Source organism: Balaenoptera ricei, chromosome 2 (assembly GCF_028023285.1).
Source record: "Balaenoptera ricei isolate mBalRic1 chromosome 2, mBalRic1.hap2, whole genome shotgun sequence".
Taxonomy (NCBI): domain Eukaryota; kingdom Metazoa; phylum Chordata; class Mammalia; order Artiodactyla; family Balaenopteridae; genus Balaenoptera; species Balaenoptera ricei.
Window position 1 is genome coordinate 136895518 of NC_082640.1, and position 15221 is coordinate 136910738.

Below are 15221 nucleotides of genomic sequence, written 5' to 3' on the forward strand. Positions count from 1 at the left end.
ATAGATCTGATCACTTTTGCCATCTTAGCTTTTTAAAACTTATATCCTTTGGTTCTTATTTATTGTTTTACTGTATACAAGTTTGATCTTTACTTGAAAGTCTTAGCTCCCCATTGCCTACTTTTTAATGTACCTGTACGAACAGAAAAACAACAATCACAGTAGAGTGGCAAAATTTCTGCAAGGGTCATAAAGCAAAATATTTCTTTAAAAAGGAAAAGCAATATTTAAGCAGGAATATGTGTGCAGATGATCCTTTGTCTGGTGATTTGTTCTGCCAGGACCTGGCTTAAATCACATGTCCCTCAGAAGGCAAGGTTTTTCCTTCTTCCTTTACTTCTCTGGTTTTCACTTTTACTTTTGTTTGTCCTTTAAAGAAGTTTCTAAAATTTGTGCTTTATGGCTCTTAATCTCCTCATAGTCCAACTGACAAGGTCAGTGAAGACAGATGATTAAAAACCACACTTACAGGCGAATGCATAAAGACCCATTGAGAAGGTGTTCATTGTCCATTGTGTATTTATCTTTGCTTCCAAAAGGCTCTTTGTCAGAGCCCAACTGCTTCATGCTGCACCTGGAACAGAGCATCAGCATCTCAACATGCTTTCCAAATCAGTACAAATCTAAGCACAGAATCTAACTGAGCAAGTCTGTGAAGTTTTTAAACTACTTACCAGTGCTAAAATCTTTGAAACTTAAGTACCTTTATCACTGGGACTATGAGGCCTATTAGTCCAGTAAGGGGTAACATCTTCTTTATTTTGACTCACTCTTTAGACCTTTTCACTATTGTTGTATTTTTAAATGACTTTATATTGTGGAGGATTATCTACTCTAAACCATTCTTCTACTTAAACCATTCTTCTACTGATGATTTTTTAGGACACTGATGGTTTTCTGATTGGTTTCTTTAGAGATTTTGTGCACTTGCCTTTCTATATATAAAGCATACAAACAATTTGGAGTACTGGTTCTAGAGAAGTATCGATTAGAAAATAGTGAACAGAGAGACCTTTCATTTTCAGCAATCCTATGTCAGCAGTAATTCTACTGAAGAGAAAGTGGCCCCTTATGAGAGACAAAAAAATAAGATGACAAAATTCAAAAGGTACCCAAAGAAAACTTTTTTTTCTGATTTCAATACCGATTTTTTTAATAGAAAAAAAAATTATGAGAGAAAGAATCTTGTTAATTTTCATAAACTTTCAATTATAGGATCAGATATCCATCCCTAAAAGCCTTGTAAATTCTGATTTAGTTCAAATGATGAATCAACTTGAGTGAGTAAACTTTTTTTATTTCAACATATTTTGTTGCTTTGACTTACCTAGTTATTAAAGTGCATTTCAGCTCCCACACTCAGCAATCTGAAGTTGTTACTCTTAACAGCTTGTCGTATAGTTCAATCTATGGCAAACTAAAATCTAAATCAATTTTATCTCTGTCCAAGAATCTACCATCAAAATAAGGTGGGAAAATTCCATATCCTCTCATGTTCTATTTCCTTCTCTTTCATTATCATCTCCCACTAATATTCTCATCTACCAGTGTTGCTTTTAGTCTTCACGTGATTTTATTTTGCCTAGTCTGCTACTTATGACTGACTATGCTCTATTACCTTCTCACACCACTCTGGAGGGAAGGAATGTTTCCAACTCCTTTTGTTGTCCCTGCTACTTAGCCCAGTGCCTGGAACATGTTGGATATTTAATAAATACACTCACTCATACTTGTTTTCCAGAAATATCATGAGAACTCTTCCTATTTCCTTTTGTGAGGGTTATTTAAAGGAGGCTCTATGAAGGCAGGGATTTTTTTTGTTTTAGTCTCTGCTTTATATGCCAGATACTATTCTAAGGAGTAGGTATAAATAGGCATTAAATAAATATTCATTGGATTAACTATTTAATTTAGTGTTCATATTTTCTAAACCATTGTATATGAATTCAGAAAACTTGAATACGGTAGGGCTATAAAATTATATCAAAAAATTTAAGGGAAAAGCTAAAATGACATGGAATTTACTCTCAAATACTTTCCTGTAATTTAGTAAACTGTGTACAGTGTAACATTTCAGACTCGCTATACATACCTTATATAGTCAAGGTTACTGTTGAATAATGAAAATATACCTTAATAAATAACATTTCCATTCAAGATCAGAATGCTATGTGATCCTTAAGGGACTACGTTTACTGATGATGTTGGCTGTGGTCCAAAGGCAAAATATCATGGTTATTCAATGTACTTGTTGGCATTTAATCTGCTAATTATTGTTTAAAGAAAAAGTCCTTGACATTTCAAGAGTTATTTCCAATCATTGCTGTTACAGTGTGCTACACTTCTTTTCATTACAGAAAAAAAATCACATAAGGCTATGGCAGCAGAAATTGAATAAATATTAACATTTACATAGAGTAACTTCCTATTGAACAACAGTCCATGCTGATAAAAAAGCGGCCCAAGAATTCTTATGACATGAGAATCACTCATTATTACTTTAGGTAGGGGGCTATGCACGCTTAGAGGTAACACAATTAGGGTGACCACTACAATGTATGAGACAGTGATTGATTAGTAGGAAGTTCTAGGCTGCTTAGTTCAAGCTCTCATCCTCAAGCCAGTGAAGCAGGAATAATTTCTCATAGAAATTACTCTCTGATATCTCAACTTCCTTCCTAGTGTTATAGCTGACATCAAATAAATATTTCTCCAGCCTAAGCTTAGACAGACAAAAGATTTTACAATTAAAGGAATAAATTTCTAGCTTTAGAAACTCAACATGTGTCAACAAAGAATACTCTTAAAGAGACATTAATTGCAAATATAAAGAACTTTTTAATATTTTGATTCAAGTAAAAAAAAATACTAAAAAAAATGACAACTGGGACAATATGAATACTGAGTAAATTCTGATGATATTAAGAAATTATTGTTTCTGTTATGTAAGTGCGATAATAACACTGTTGCAATGTTTTAGAATGGTCCATTTGTTTAGTGATTCACACGGACATATTTACAAATAAAATCATTTGGGATTGGCTTCACAATGGTAAAGTAAGGGGATGGCAGGAGTTAAGAGCATATATAAATGAAAAAAGATTGGTGTTCAGGCAATAATTGTTAAAAACTAGGTGATGGATGGTGAAAAACTGAAACCATTTCCACTAAGATCAGGAAAAAGACAAGGTTGCCCACTCTCACCACTATTAATTATTCAACATAGTTTTGGAATTTTTAGCCACAGCAATCAGAAAAGAAAAAGAAATAAAAGGAATCCAAATTGGAAAAGAAGAAGTAAAAAACTGTCACTGTTTACGGATGGCATGATACTATACATAGATAATCTGAAAGATGCTACCAGAAACCTACTAGAGCTAATCAAGTAAAGTGGCAGGATATAAAATTAATGCACAGAAATCTCTTGCATTCCTATACACTAATCATGAAAAATCTGAAAGAGAAATTAAGGAAACATTCCCATTTACCATTGCAACAAAAAGAATAAAATACCTAGGAATAAACCTACCTAAGGAGACAAAAGACCTATAGGCAGAAAACTGTAAGACACTGATGAAAGAAATTAAAGATGGTACAAACAGATGGAGAGATATACCATGTTCTTGGACTGGAAGAATCAACATTGTGAAAATGACTCTACTACCCAAAGCAATCTACAGATTCAATGCAATCCCTATCAAACTACCAATGGCATTTTTCACAGAACTAGAACAAAAAATTTCACAGTTTGTACAGAAACACAAAAGACCCCGAATAGCCAAAGCAATCTTGAGAAAGAGAAATGGAGCTGGAGGAATCAGGCTCCCTGACTTCAGACTATACTACAAAGCTACAGTAATCAAGACAGTATGGTACTGGCATGAAAAAAGAAATATAGATCAATGGAACAGGATAGAAAGCCCAGAGATAAACCCATGCACATATGGTCACCTTATCTTTGACAAAGGAGGCAAGAATATACAATGGAGAAAGGAGAGCCTCTTCAATAAGTGGTGCTGGGAAAACTGGACAGCTACATGAAAAAGAATGAAATTAGAACACTCCCTAACACCATACACAAAAACACACTCAAAATGGAATGGATGGAATTTAAAGACCTAAAGGTAAGGCCAGACACTGTAAAACTCTTAGAGGAAAACATAGGCAGAACACTCTATGACATAAATCACAGCAAGATCCTTTTTGATCCACCTCCTAGAGAAATGGAAATAAAAACAAAAATAAACAAATGGGACCTAATGAAACTTAACAGCTTTTGCACAGCAAAGGAAACCATAACCAAGATGAAAAGACAACCCTCAGAACGGGAGGAAATATTTGCAAATGAAGCAACTGACAAAGGATTAATCTCCAAAATATACAAGCAGCTCATGCAGCTCAATATCAAAAAAAAACAAACAACACAATCCAAAAATAGGCAGAAGACCTAAATAGACATTTCTTCAAAGAAGTTATACAGATTGCCAACAAACACATGAAAGGATGCTCAGCATCACTAATTATTAGAGAAATGCAAATCAAAACTACAATGAGGTGTCACCTCACACTGGTCAGAATGGCCATCATCAAAAAAATCTAGAAACAATAAATGCTGGAGAGGGTGTGGAGAAAAGGGAACCCTCTTGCACTGTTGGTGGGAAAGTAAATTGATACAGCCACTATGGAGAACAGTATGGAGGTTCCTTAAAACATTAAAAATAGAACTACCATATGACCCAGCAATCCCACTGCTGGGTATATACACTGAGAAAACCATAATTCAAAAAGTCATGCACCACAATGTTCATTGTAGCTCTATTTACAATAGCTAGGACATGGAAGCAACCTAAGTGTCCATTGACAGATGAATGGATAAAGAAGATGTGGCATACATATACAATGGAATATTACTCAGCCATAAAAAGAAATAAAATTGAGTTATTCATAGTGAGGTGGATGGACCTAGAGACTGTCATACAGAGTGAAGTAAGTCAGAAAGAGAAAAACAAATACTGTATGCTAACACATATATATGGAATCTAAAAAAAAAAAAAAATGGTTCTGAAGAACCTAGGGTCCTGACAGGAATAAAGATGCAGACCTACTAGAGAATGGACTTGAGGACATGGGGAGGGGGAAGGGTAAGCTGGGACGAAGTGAGAGAGTGTCATGGACATATATACACTACCAAATGTAAAATAAATAGCTAGTGGGAAGCAGCCGCATAGCACAGGGATATCAACTCAATGCTTTGTGTCCACCTAGAGGGGTGGGATAGGGAGGGTGGGAGGGAGATGCAAGAGGGAGGAGATATGGGGATATATGTATATGTATAGCTGATTCACTTTGTTATACCTCATAAACTAACACACCATTGTAAAGCAATTTACTCCAATAAAAATGTTAAAAAAGAAAACCAAAAATTAGGTGATGGGTCCTTGAGGTTCACTATAGTATTTTTCTTCTTTTGTAAATATTTCAATTTTCTATAATAATAATTTAAAACAAAAAAAAAGGCAGCAAAATTATCTTTTGTATAAAAGAGAAGGCAGAGTAAGGAGAAAAGTATGTCTTTACCTCAAAGGCACAGAGAAACTAAATCAGCCTACACCAAGCTTTCTCTTCTCAACCTATGTTGTGTGTAATAACAGAACTACCACTTTGAGGTATATATTTTTGTATTTCTTCTGGAATTTTTTCTTCCCAACTATATTTTTAGCTCAATGAAGAAAGCTACTTTTTCTTAAAATGTTTTTGTATCCTCTACAGTATATAAAAACAACAAGGATATACTTAGTATTGAAAATGTGCTGCTTAATATTTTTTAACTAGGAAAAGTAACGTAAAATGAACATTTCTGAAGTAACCATAGTATTCAAATTAAAATGCAAGACAATGTCAGTGAATGAAGACATAAAGCAGATAAAAACTCAGAAAGGATTTAATTTTAGCAAATTACCCAAAGCCAGAAAGTAGTAAACAAAACAGAACAGAAATCTCAAAAAGAAAGATAGTTGGTCAAAAATGAAAGCAGAGTAAGAGAAAATTAAGTGCAGGGCACCTAGAGATGATGACAAACTACAACTGGAGAAATGGAAAAAGAATACTAATTTCTACCATGTTCCAGGCCGTATTATAAAAAGTAGGTCTAAAGTAGCAAATAAAACAAAATTCCTGTCTTCATACAACCTTTTTTTCCAGCTTTATGAAGGTATAATTAACAAAGTTGTAATATATTTAAAGAATAAAAAGTGATGATTTGATATGTGTACACATTGTGAAAAGGTTTCCCCCATCATGTTAACACATCCATCACCTCACATATATAGATCCCCTCACTTGGTGAGAACATTTATGTTCTACTTTCTTAGCAAATTTCAATGCTACAGCACAGTGTTCCTTACTCAACCCATAACAAACCTTGCACCCCTTTACTAACTTCTCCCTATTTTCTCTACTTTCAACTTCTATAAATTTGACTTTTTAAAAATATTTCATGTATAAGTGATACCATACAATATTTTTCTTTCTCTAATTTATTGCACTTAGCATAATGCCCTCCAAGTTTATCCATGTTACCACAAATGACAGGATTTCCTTCTGTTTTGAGGTTAAATTATATTCCATTTGTGTGTGTGTGTGTGTGTGTGTGGTGTATCACAGTTTCTTAATACATTCATCCACTGATAGACACTTAGGTTATTTTCAGATGGTGGCTACTGTGAATAATGCTTCAAGCAACATGGGAGTACAAATATCTCTTTGAGATAATGGTTTTGTTTTCTTTGATATATACCCAGAATGGGATTGCTGGATAACATGGTAGTTCTATTTTTAATTTCTTGAGGAACCTACATACTGTTTTCCACAGTGGCTGCACCAGATTACATTCCAGTCAACTGTGCACAAGGGTTCCCTTTTCTCCATATCCTCACCAGCATTTATCTCTTGTCTTTTTGATAAGCACTGTCCCAACAGGTGTAAGGTGCTATCTGATTGTGATTTTGATTTGCATTTCCCTGATGATTAATGATGTTGAGCAATTTTCATGTACCTATTGGCCATTTGTATGTCTTCTTTGGAAAAATGTCTATTCAGATCCTTAGCCCATTTTTCAATTAAGTTATTTTGGTTTTTTACTATTAAGTTGTATGGGTTCCTTATATATTTTAGCTATTAACACCTTACCAGATATGTGGTTTGAAAATATTCCCTCTCATTCCATAGTTTGCCTTCTCATTTAGTTAATAACTTCCTTTGCTGAGCATAAGCTTTTTAGTTTGATGGTGTCCTGCTTCTTTATTTTTGCTTTTGTTACCAAATTTAAAAAATCATTGCCAAAATCAATGTCAAGGAGCCTATCGCTTATGTTTCCTTCTAGGAGTTTTACAATTTCAGGTCTTACATTCAAGTCTTTAATCCATTGTGAGTTGATTTTTGTCTATTGTGTAAGATAGGGGTCCAATTTCTTTCTTTTGCATGTGGCTGTCCAGCTTTCCCAACACCATTTATGGGAAAGACTATCCTTTCTCCACTGTATATTCTTGGCTCCTTTGACAAAAATCAACTGACCATTTATGAGTGGGTTATTTCTGGACACTCTATTCTGTTCCATTAATCTATGTGTTTGTTTTTATGTCAATACCACACTGTTTTGATCACTGTAGCTTTGTGATTTAGTTTGAAATCAGGAAGTGTGATACCTCCAGCTTTGTTCTTGCTCAAGATTGTTTACCTGCCAAATGTCTCATAACTAATAAGTGTAGGAGTAAGAATGCGTATGGTATCCTTGATACCAATGACTTTCTCGTTTCTCCTTTTAAGTTATTTTTCTTTGAGAGTGCCTTATTTGTCCATCTGCTTTCTTCTGTATGAGCTTTGGGAGAGGGATGCAAGAAGAACAAAGCTGAAAAAGTAGATCCAACCATAGAGAGCCACACAAACAAAAACTGTTTTTTTCTGTAGTGGTGGTGCTTCATTACTGGTGGAAACATCAATATTCATTTATGAAGTCATGGCCCATTCACTGCATTTTTCTGTTAGTTTATCTGTAAGATGAGTGATCTTTCAGTTTCTGATTCTTTTAATCTATACTATTTCCCACAATTCCCTGTGTCAGGACTTTTCAGGTAATTTCAATATGTGCTTGGTCTGCCTCTTACCTCTCAGATTTTGCAAAGCACAGATAAGCCTTCTGTTCATAAAGTAATGATGATGATAACGATCAATACAGCAAATTACTAGATAACCTACATTACAACAACTGAATTTCCTTCTGAAGACAGACTTCCTGATGGAGATCATATGCTATTATATGAAAAGTAGGTAGGAAATAGTTCTTTGTGGTAAAAGTTTATACTTTTTCCTGGCTTGGCTGATTTAGAGATAGCATCATGTGAAATCAATCAGGTAACCTTTTTGCTTCTCTTTGAAATATAGCCTGGTATATCTTTGTAGTACCTAAGGAAATTGGTCAGTTTATTGGAGAGGGAAATGATGATAAAGAATAAGGAGGAGGTGGAGGACAAGAAGGAGAAAGAAGAGGAGGAAGAGGACTTGATTTTTGAGACTATGTAAAACTTGACTGTACCTTAGAGTCATCTGAGGAGCTTTCAAAATCTTGATGCCCTGGGACTACCCCAGCTCAATCATATTAGAATTTCTTGGGGTGGAATTCAGGCACATTGTACAGTCAAATCTGAAAACAAATGATGTAAATAACCCATTCATTAACTGGAGTTCCACTTGTCAGTAAGTTCTAAGTAGTGCATCAGGATCAACTAAAATAACATGCTTGTTATTTGTTCTCTTTATCACCACTTAATGTCTACATGAACTCAGTCAATTCACTCTCCATTCTAAGTATAAAGTTCCCAGCATGGAAACTTGAGATAATGCCATGTTTCCCTCAGGTGGCTTTGAGTATTAAGTGAATCAATGTACAGTGCATGGCACGTTATCCAGAACATACCAATCACTAATGAATAGAGGCTAGTGAATTAACTTCTCTTGGGAAAATTGAGGAAATCGTCATTCAAATAATTTTTTTCTTGTATTCTGTAGTTCAGATGATGAATCCAGGTTGAGAAATACTGTTGTTACAGATGCTTTTTCTAGACTTTTGAAATCAGACAGTCTTATATTTAAGCTGATCTACACATTTACTAGCTTTGTGTCCTTGGAAAAGTTACTTAATCTTTCTGAGCTTCAGTTAGCTCATTTATAAGCTGGAAATAATAAGACTCTTGGAATTGTTGTAAGAAATAAATGTCTAAGTGCATAACATGGTGCATGATATGTAGCAAGTTCTTATGACACATTAGCTATTACTATTTTATAACTATTATTTGTATACTTTTAGAATTTCTTTGGCCAATGCAATTAATGAAGCTAGTATTACAGTACTGAAAGAAAATTTGGCAAAAGGATAATAGGATTATAAGAAATGGAAAATAGTACAAGTTGTAGCTTTTGGTTTTTTTGACACTCAATATTTTGCTTTTCCTATCATTTTAGTAAGTAGAGACACTTTGAATTACAAGATAAACTATTTAGACAAAAAGAAATCTGTAACACCATTATAGTGGTGAGGAATACACAACATTTAAGAGATTATCCATTCCATAATACCAATGGGCACATAAACTTGGAATAGAGAATTTACAGAAATGACATATAGAAAGATATGAAAATAAATGTAGTTTATTTCTAAATGTAGAAAATAAATGTAGATATAAGTAGTTGCTTTTAATTTTTTTTATAATTTACTGAGGCATTTCCCTTTCTGATAGTTCACAGAAACAATACAGCTGCTTCTCTTCCACTGAAGCTCAATATAGTTGTTTTTAACATCAAAAGGCTGATTATAAGCTATGAAGAGCTTCTCTAATTTTTAGGCATGGTTGATTTCTCCTTGTGTATATTATAATTTTTGTTGTTTATTATATTGAGTGACTTACAAATATTTTTTGCCTTTAGAAATAACAGATTTGTTGAATTTGCTAAATATTTATTGCATAATGCATTTCCACATTTGCAAATAAAATATGATAACTTCTCAGTCATTTTTAGAAATTTAGTTGCATCTTGATCTGTCACAAAATTAAGAAAATGTTTCCGATTATAGTGCTAGGAGCTAAGAGTTACATAGTTCTGAAAAGTTCCTAAGTGATAAATTGGTGAGGTGCGTAAATTTGCTACAGGTCAGTCTTGAGATCTCGTTAGTGGTGACTAGTGGAACAAGATTCTGAAAGAGGTGCCAAGGCCCTGGATTTCCTGAATAAAACTAACCAGAGGTTGGTGAGTTTAATGCTCAGCATTTTTTCTGTACCCTCCTACTATTTACTCTGTTTTATTCATTCTTTCTTTTCTTTTACCTTTTTATTTTGACATAATTTCAGACTTATTGAAGTGGTGAAAGAACAGTACAAAGAATTCCCTATAATCTTTATCCAAATTCCCCAAATATTAACATTGTCACATTTGCTTTTCTTTCTCTTTCTCTTTCCCTCTCTCTTCCTTATGCTCTCTTCCTTTCTCTACTGTTGAGGAAATATAATTACAAATAAAATCTTCTTTCAACCCAGAAAACCTCTTCACAAAGGTGTAAGGGAAAGAAAGCTGTATTACTGAATAAGCATTAATCCAGAATTCGATGCTCTTTACAGGCAATCTGCTAAGAGACTGCCTAGAGGGAAAAAAAAAAAAAACACCCTTTTGTATAACCTAGCAGATACAATCCATTTGCAACCTGGAATGAGGGACTCGCCCAAATTAGGTTCCTACCCTCGCACAGAGAATTGGAAACTGGGCACTATCTTCTTAGGTGACCACATTATAAAGAGATGGTTCCTGGGTCTTAAAGCTAACAAGAGGCTTATTTAGCTTCTAAAAAGGTTTACATACATTTTAAAGACATTGAGAATGTGCTTATAATACAAGTTGTCTAAAGGACATGCTCTAAGAAAAGCGAGAAGGGAAGTTTCTTCCCTTATTTTCCACAGGGAAATTTAAATCTCTTATTTTTAATTTGTATTTACCCTTAAAACACAGGTACACTTATAATCTTTATTTTGAACCCTTTAAGAGTAAATTCAGACATCTATAATATAGTCACTAACTAGCTTAATCCTAGAATATATAGAAAGTAGTTTGAGAATTGCTAAACTATACCACTGAAAAAGCATACCTACTACAACTAAAGTTCAGTATTTGTTTATGATTGTATAAATATTATATCCAAAGGTTAATTTCTAAAAAAAAAAAAGTTCCTTGATCTATAAAAGATGGCAGAGTAAAAAGACCCTGAGCTCAACTCTTCTCATGAGCACACCAAAATTACAACTATCTGAAAAACAACCATCGATAAAAATGACTGGAATCTACAATAAAAGATCTTCTACAGCTAAAGACATAAAGAAGGAAACACAACAAGACTGAGAACAATTATATTGCAGAGGTTCTCCCACAGGAGCAAGAATTCTGACCTCCAAGTCAGGCTCCCCAGCCCAGGAAGATGAACTCTCAGAGCATTTGGCTTTGAAGGCCAGTGGGGCCTAATTGCAGGAACCCCACAGGCCTGGGGAAAATAGAGACATCACTCTTAAAAGGTGCCCAGAAAAATCTCAAGTGCACCAGGACACAGGGCAAGAGAAGTAATTTGATTGATAAGAGCTGCTGCTCTTGGAGAATCTACTGGAAAGACGGTGGTGGGTGGGGGCTGTGTGTGGCTGCAGCTCACCTGGGGACATAGACACCAGGGGTAGACATATTGGGGAACATTGTTGGCAGCTGACATCTTGGCTCAGTATCTCCAAGATCTGGCCCCACCCAACAGTCTGCAGGTGACAATGGTGGTATGCCTCAGGCCAAACAACTAACTAGGTGGGGACAGAGCCCTACCCATCAGTAGACAGGCTGCCTAAAGGCTAAAAAGCCCACAGCTGCCTCTGGGCTTGCTCCAAGACCCAGCTCCACCCACCAGTAGACAGGCACCAGCCCCTCCCACCAGGAAGCCAGACCAAACCTCTAGACTAACCTCATCCACCAGGGGCAGACACCAGTAGCAAGAAAACTATGATCCCGCAGTGCAGCCCAAACCTTTCCTTGGGACCAGCAGGGCCCTAGTCTGGCCCAAGAGCAGATCAACACAATCTTCGGGACACCCAAGACCCCATACCCAACTGTGTCAGGAACTGACACACACACCCCAATGATCTAAAACAAGCTCTGGGAACCCTGGGCCCTGCAGCCAGACTCCAGTAATCAGCTCTGTCTGCCAGTAGACTAGCACTAACCACGGGATTTGGCTTTGCCTGCCAGTGGGTGGGCAACAGCTCCAGAGTCTTTGGGACCCTGAATCTGCCCACCAGAGAGCCAGCAGTAGACCTGAGAGCCCCCTAGGGCTCCACAACCAGCAACCTGGTGACCAGGCCCCACTAAATAGCAGCCAGGAGCAGCCACACAAGGCAGGGCCTGGCAACTAAACAACTAGGGGCCTATTAGACCACCCACACATCCCACCACAAAAAGACCAACGTAGCCCCCTTAGGGTGAAACCCTAAAGCATATAGCTTGGGTGACAAGAGGGAGTGCACTCCTGGGATGCATAGGATTCCTCCTACAGAGGGCCACTTCTCCAAGGTCAGGAGACATAAATAACCTACTACATACATAGAAATACAAATAGCAATTTAGCCAAAATGATGCAGCAGAGGAACATGTTCCAGAAAAAGGAACAAGATAAAACCCAAGAAGAAGAACTAAGGGAAGTGGAGATAGGCAATCTACCTGAGAAAGAGTTCAGAGCAATGATAGTAAAGATGATCAAAGAACTCGAAAGAAGAATGGATGCACAGAACAAGAAGTTAGAAGTTTTTAAGAAATAGCTAGAAAATATAAAGAACAACCAAACACAGATGAAGAATACAATGACTGAAATGAAAAATACAATGGAAGGAATCAGTAGTAGACTAAATGATTCAGAAGAACAGATCAGTGAGCTGGAAGACAGAGCAATGGCAATCACTGCCACTGAACAGAAAAAAATGAAAAGAAATAAAGACAGTTTAAGAGACTTCTGGAACAACATAAAGCACACTAGTATTTGCATTATACAGGTCCTAGAAGAGCAAGAGAGAGAGAAAGGGCCCGAGAAAATATTTGAAGACATAACAGCTGAAAACTTCCCTAACCGAGGAAAGGAAATAGTCCCCTAAGTCCAGGAAGTGCAGAGAGTCCAAAGAGGAACACACCAAGACACATTGTAATCAAAATGACAAAAATTAAAGATAAAGAAAGAATACAAAAAGTAGCTGCATAGCACAGGGAGATCAGCTCAGCACTTTGTGACCACCTAGAAGGGTAGGATAGGGAGGGTGGGAGGGAGATGCAAGAGGGAGGAGATATGGGGATACATGTATATATATAGCTGATTCACTTTGTTATACAACAGAAACTAACACACCATTGTAAAGCAATTATACTCCAATAAAGATGTTAAAAAAAAAGCAACAAATAATATACAAGGCAACTCCCATAAGACTATCACCTGATTTTTTTCAGCAGAAACTCTATAGGCCAGAGGGAGTTGCAAGATATATTCAAAGTGATGAAAGAGAAAAAATCTACAACCAATAATACTCTACTCAGCAAGGCTCTCATTCAAATTTGATGGAGAAATCAAAAGCTTTACAAACAAGCAAAAGCTAAAAATTCAGCACCATCAGATAAGTTTTAAAACAAATGTTAAAGGAACTTCTCTAGGTGAAAAAGAAAAGTCCACACTAGAAACAAGAAAAATATGAAATGAAAAAGCTCACTGGTAAAGGCAAACATACAGTAAAGGTAGGAAATTGTCCACACACAAAGCTAGTAGGGATGTTAAAAGGCAAAAGTAGTAAAATCATCTGTAGCCACAATAAGCAGTTAAGGGATACACAAAACAATTAGATGTAAAATATGATATCAAAAACAGTAATCATGAGGAGAGGAGAGTACAAATGCAGGGTATTTAAAATGCATTTGAAATTAAGAGATCAGCGACTTAGAATAATCATGTATATATATATAGACTGCTACACAAAAACATCAAGGTAACTGCACACCAAAAATCTGGAATAGATATACACACAAAAAGGAAAAAGGAATCCAAAAATATCATTAGTCATCAAAACATAGGAGAACAAAGACAAAAGGGTAAAAAAAGACCTAAAAAAACAAATCCAAAATAATTAATGAAATGACAATAAGAACATACATATCAATAATTACCTTAAAGGTAAACAGACTAAATGCTCCAACCAAAAGACACAGACTGGCTGAATGGATACAAAAACAAGACCCATATATTTGCTGCCTACAAGAGATTTAGTTCAGATCTAGAGATATACACAGACTGAAAGTGAGGGAATGGAAAAAAGTATACTACCAAAATGGAAACCAAAAGAAAGCCAGAATAGCAATACTCATATCAGAAAAAAATAGACTTTAAAATAAAGACTGTTACAAGAGACAAAGAAGGACACTACATAATGATCAAGAGATCAATCCAAGAAGAAGATATAACAATTGTAAATATATATGCACCCAACATAGGAGCAACTCAATATATAAGAAATGCTAACAACCATGAAAGGAGAAATTAACAGTAAAACAATAATAGTGGGAGTCTTTGCCACACCACTTACATCAATGGACAGATCATCCAGACAGAAAATCAATAAGGAAACACAGGCCTTAAATAACACATTAGACCAAATGGACTTTATTGATATTTATAGAACATTCCATCTGAAAGCTGCAGAATACACATTCTTTTCAAGAGCACATGGACCATTCTCCAGGATATATCACATGGTAGGCCACAAAAAAAGGTTTGGTAAATTTAACAAAATTGAAATCATATCAAGCATCTTTTCCAAGCACAATGTTATGAGAACAGAAATCAACTACAAGAAAAAACTGCAAAAAACACAAACACATGGAGGGGGAAAAATAGGCTATACTAAACAACCAATGGATCACTAAAGAAATCAATGAGGAAATCAAAAAATACCTATAGACAAATGAAAATGAAAGCACAATTATCCAAAACCTATGGGACACAGCAAAGGCAGTTCTAAAGGGGAAGTTTATAGCAATGCAAGCTAACCTCAGGAAACAAGAAAAATCTCAAATAAACAACCTAACTTTACACATAAAGCAACTAGAGAAAGAAGAAC

The 15221-nt window shown here is 35.6% G+C and overlaps 1 long non-coding RNA gene across 1 annotated transcript in view; it reads right to left on the reverse strand.

The window, feature by feature from the left end:
• Positions 1-258: 258 nt before the first annotated feature.
• LOC132360610 (uncharacterized) overlaps positions 259-15221 on the reverse strand; it is a 137617-nt gene continuing 122654 nt past the window's right edge. Inside the window, exon 3 of the long non-coding RNA XR_009501130.1 lies at positions 259-574. This is a non-coding gene — a long non-coding RNA (uncharacterized LOC132360610). The remainder of the gene's footprint in view (positions 575-15221) is intronic.